This window comes from Haplochromis burtoni, unplaced genomic scaffold (assembly GCF_018398535.1).
Source record: "Haplochromis burtoni strain Fernald_Lab_line unplaced genomic scaffold, NCSU_Asbu1 Contig_423, whole genome shotgun sequence".
Classification (NCBI taxonomy): domain Eukaryota; kingdom Metazoa; phylum Chordata; class Actinopteri; order Cichliformes; family Cichlidae; genus Haplochromis; species Haplochromis burtoni.
Window position 1 is genome coordinate 489170 of NW_024582784.1, and position 5336 is coordinate 494505.

The following is a 5336-nucleotide window of genomic DNA, read 5'->3' on the forward strand; positions in this document are numbered from 1 at the left end:
GTGTGTGTGTGTGTGTGTTATTGAGAGTTTAAACTGTCAAAATCTGCAATGTAGGTTTGAGTTAATAAGATGCTGTCTGACCAATAATCCCTCAAATTGTAGGTATTATGTATTTACTTTTATCTTCAGTCTAATATCCACCACAATCGTTTTTTTTAAGGTTAATATTCTTATTATCTTGCATTTAAAACACGATAATCGGGATGAATTAATAAAACTCATGGACTGTTTGTCTTGCTCAGATTTGCTCCTTTGTGAAACAGGGTCTTGTGATAATTTTGAAACAAAGGTACCATTAATGCAATATATATACTATCATAGGGAGGCTGAGACCTGCTTCCAAATGAGTGTTAACCTCTTGAGCAAGCAAACATAGTAAATTGGTTCCATATAATGGATTGTGCTTTTACATCTCTGTGAATGAACTGGGTATGAACTGGGTACTATAACCGCGGGAGCCTCCACTCCTACAAGAATCCAGTTCCTGTTTTCAGCACAGCTTCAACTGTACTTGGAGCTGAGTTGAATTGAGAAAAAGCAGAGGCCTGGTATATTTGGGCAATTCATATTTTGATTGCTGACTGCAAAATAAAGTGTGACAGATAGATCATTCGTTAAAGAATGTTGTGGTCGGGTCTGATAATTTGAGGCTTTTGAAGTATAACAGTGCTCCGACTCGTTCAACAGCTGACCTCTAATCATTGCTCTCTCCCTCTTTCTCTGTCTGTCTGCCTGCCGCTCAGCTTCCTTGGACTGCAGAGCCTATTTGATTTGCAGCTGCACAACTGGCCTTTTCCCAGCCATCTCATGGCTGCTTGTAACTTTTCAGAGATTTTCTGGTTAACCAGCATTGCACTCAGGCACAAAATGCCTGCTACATGTCTTTTTGATGAAAAACAACTTCGGCTTACATTGGCTTAATCTCATTTATGGGCTTATTCCAAAGGTCAGTTTATATATTTTCCCATGTAAATTTGAATTCAGGGGTGTTAGAGATGTAAAAAAATGGCCTCAGTGTGATATTTCATTTAAGCATGCCTTTCTGTGAGGCGTTTGCATGTTCTCCCTGTGCCTGTATGGTTTCTCTATGCCCCTCTCTGTCTTGGCTCATGCAACATGTCCAGGGTGTACTCTGCCTCTCACCCTATGAGAGCTGGGATAGGCTCAAGCCTCACTGCAACCCTAAATTGGATAAGCGGTTAAGAAAATGCATGCTTTTTACATCAGTTTAAGTGTAATGTCGCTCTGGTAACACTGGCTTGGCAGCCTCTTACTGAACAGGCCTGCTGTAAGACAATAAAGTCCAGGAATCACTTCAAAGTGATCACTAGCCCTGTAATATTAGCAATTGCTGTGTGTCATTTTCAGTTAGACAGCTGACTGAGGTTTTGGGTGGGTGAGATGTTCATTGGTGTTTGATGGGATTATTTGATGAAGGAAGATTGCGTGTGTAGATACAACATGTTCATTTTTATATCTCCTCCAGGAACAATTAGGCACTTTCTGTCAAATCAGTCCATAATTTTTAGATTGGGTGCAGAGTAAGCTCGGACAGCATAAAAACATTACGTCCAGCTCTCGTGGTCACGTAATAAGGTCCTCAGTGGCAGTTACCACTTTATAACTCATTCACAAAAAGATTTTTAAAAAATCATCTCTTCTGCCTTTTTTCCTATACAGACTCCATTTTTCATTACTGTGTGTTATGACCTAACGAGAAAAAGGGGTTACAAGAATAAGCAATGACATCAGTTTTGTTACCCAAGAGTATAGAATAGAGGTGTGCAGATTGCTATGAGACTGATACTAGCACAATAGGATCGTTACTTTGTTTCTATCTTCTAAGTTTAGTATACAAGGGCACTTTTACATTCCAGCACTCCAAAAAACCCAGTTTCAAAGTATATTAGAAGCTGAAAGGTTTGTTTTGCTGTATTAACTAATTATTTTGAAAAGAGAAAATCATAGTGATTTAGTAGTCCTTAAAATGTGTTCAGAATTTGCAAATTAATGATGATTCAGCTGCTTTTCCCAATGTAAACTTGCTTTTATAGGTTAAAAGTATCGATATTGGTATGGGCAATACTGGTCCTGTTTTCATCACTGGCGAGAGTTTAGTTCTTTCTTTAGTGTTTTTTTTTAGATGCGTCACTTTCTAGACAGCTGGCATCTTTAGGTGTGTGCATGCATTTTAGGTTTCAGTCACTCACTCAAACGTGTTTAGTCATGGTTTTGATCACAGTGTAGAATAGACGGGCTGCCAGATGATTTCACAGGGAAGCCAAAATAACTTCAGCGCCTGTCCGCATCTGTCAAGCTAAGAAGTATTTTTAGTTTGGGCTTATTTGAAAAAAAAAAATCAAGACACATTCTTACACCAAATGAAGCGAATGAAAAAGTAAAATTATTTAGGGGGGTAAAGGCAAAATGTTGACACTGTGGTTACTGATGATGCTTCTGTTTGATGACTTAAGTCAAATGGGTTGCGCTGCTTATCAGATGCAAGTGTGATTGATTCATTGGCTGAACACACAGCTTTGCAGGCCGTAGTCTGCGTTAGAAAGGTCCTCGACTCCGGACTCGCTCGCCGTGCTCCTGAATAGGTCGTCTGTCTGTATCTTTGGCTGAGGACTCCGTCAGATGTTTGTGTGGCTGTTGGATGCTTTTGGATACTTACAAACACAAGGAAGTTTGTTGAGAGGTTGTAGTGTGTGCATCGCATACATTATCACTTCCCCAGAAAATCCCAGTGTTCCAGGTTCTGTGTTTTTTCACCTTCATCAGGCAAGAGTTTTAGTTGTTCTTTGCTAGGGAGAAAATATTTAAAGATCCTTGCACAAATACTGGAAAGAATGTCAAAATTAACATAATTTGAAGCAGAACTCAGTGGCTCAGGGTAAAATAAAAAAAATGCCCAAACTATTTAAAATTATTTGGTCAGTTCTGTGCTTCTTCTTCTTCTTCTTCTTCTTCTTCTTCTTCTTCTTCTTCTTCTTCTTCTTCTTCTTCTTTTTTAAAGCCACCAGCAGGGCTAACCTCATCAAAGCTCTAGCGGTGGTGAGAGAAGTGTTTGAATACCATGTGTGTGCATGTGTGTGCGTGCGTGTGCGCGCATGTTTTCATGTATGTACATAAGTGCACTGCTGTGTCAGGCGTATTTACTGCAGTGATGTAGAAATGAAGTTTGTTTGACAACTTGACTTTTATTTTTTCTAAAAGAAAAGAAAAGGAAGTGATGTCAGGCGTCTGAGCCAGCAGTTATTCAGTTGTACTGATCAGTCCTGTCACAGATTGTACACATTGTCTAGGAAGAATTCTGCAGTTTGTAGTTTGGTAGTGTGGTAATGCACTAGCTGTGTGCAGAGGTCACTCAAACGGCAATATTTTATATTATTGAACAATTTTGGTCTGCTGCACAGGATTCAGTAGCAGACAAGTTTAGCAAACATTCATAGAAGGAAAGAGCAATATGACCACATTTTAGTAGTTAATCTTTAATACAACATAGACAGTGAACATCTCGTCACCTGCCATATAACAAAGTTCCATCTTGAAGCCTTAAGTGGACCATTTTGGCCATCATCATTTTGGTGCTTTGAAGCTGGCCATGATCAGTGAAAGGTGGATCTGACTGATGCTACGTCCACACTAGCCCGGATAAATTTGAAAACGGCGTTTTCATCTGAAAACGCTCTGCGTCCACACTATTCTTTTCAGTCGTTTTTACAGAGTTGTGCGCAGTGGCGGTCCTAACCTGTTTGGCGCCCTGGGCGAACACACCCTCTGGCACCCACCACCACACACTCACACACACACACACACACACATATGAAGAGAGAGAGGCATAGTATGCAAATGGCTACCAAACAGCCATCATAATTTGTCATACAATGAGAACAGAACAAATCAACAATTGACAATGACTAATTAATATTAAAATCTGTAACATAATGTATTGTTTGGAGTTTAGTCTGTTACTGTTACTATTTTTACCATTTCTTCTTGGAGCAACTGTAACCCACATAATTTCTTTAGGCATTAATAAAGTATTCTGATTCTGATTGTTTCAGGATGACCTGCCATTATCCAATGACACGTCTGCTTACCTGCATCTTCTCCTCCTCTTCTTTTCTATTTTTTCTAAACTGAGCACCTGATGGCTTTCAACTTTTCTTGTCCATCTTCCATTGGTTTTAATTTTGCACTCCAATATGAACACAAATCCCCCATATCGAGGATCACCACAACATAACCTAACAGACCTACACCTTAGTTCACAGATTCACTTTGTCTAAGGTTTATTTCTGGGATTTCACACAACCCAGGATTCAAATCATGAATACATAATGGACTTGGATTTACATCATTATGAATGAAATGTGCTCTATTTGGAAGCAGCAGGGCCCCTCCCCTTTCGACGGGTTGTGTGTGAGACTTTAAATCATCAAACTGTAAAATACAAATTTTAAATTGTTATTGATCCCTTTATCCCTGGTCCTAAAGTGCATATTTATTTTCTTACTCTTCTTATATATATTGTTTGTTTACTTGCACTGCTGTAACTGGAGCCTCGTCGTCTCGTCTCTCTATATTCTGTACTGTAGCGGAGTCGACAATAAAGTTTTACTTTGACTTCAGCAGCGAGCAGGCGCACCGAGGGCTCTCGCGCTCACTTTTCGCGCACAGAATTTCGAAAAAACATCGGTGCAAATTATAAGTCTGTATCATAATGTCTGGTGTTTTCGTATTTGTTGGTTTGTTTTTATTTTGCGAGTTGGTTATTGGATGCTGCTCCAGCCAGCCAGAGAATCCCCCGCCGCCCCGCCCTCTCCTCCCTGTGCCGCAAGCAGCAGGCGCACCTCGCAAATGGAGGGCGCCCTTACTACCAACAAATGGGCGATAGAAAACCGATCAGTGCCTATGCCATTCCCAATATGCGCTGGCATGACATCGGGGCAGCATGAATACGAGCTATTTTTATTTTTTAAATTTTTTTTGCCGATGCCCGTGATGCCGCCCCCACCACGATGCCGCCCCGGGCAACACCGCTACTGGTTGTGCGTCCACATTGAAGCGGCCGAAAACGCTTACGTTCCAGTACTGCGCATGCGTGAAATGCAAGCGGATTCGACTGTTTGCTCTTTGAAACATCCCGGCAAAATGTCGAGGGAAAGCACCGAGTTTTTAAAATGGACTGATAATGAGGTGGAGTTGTTGCTGCCAGTAACACAAAAGTACAAAGTTGCAAAAGCGAGTGAGAATTAAAGAATTTGAAGAAAAGCTATCTGGAGCATGTACAGACTGATATTAATCTTTAATAGGGCTGTAAAATTTGA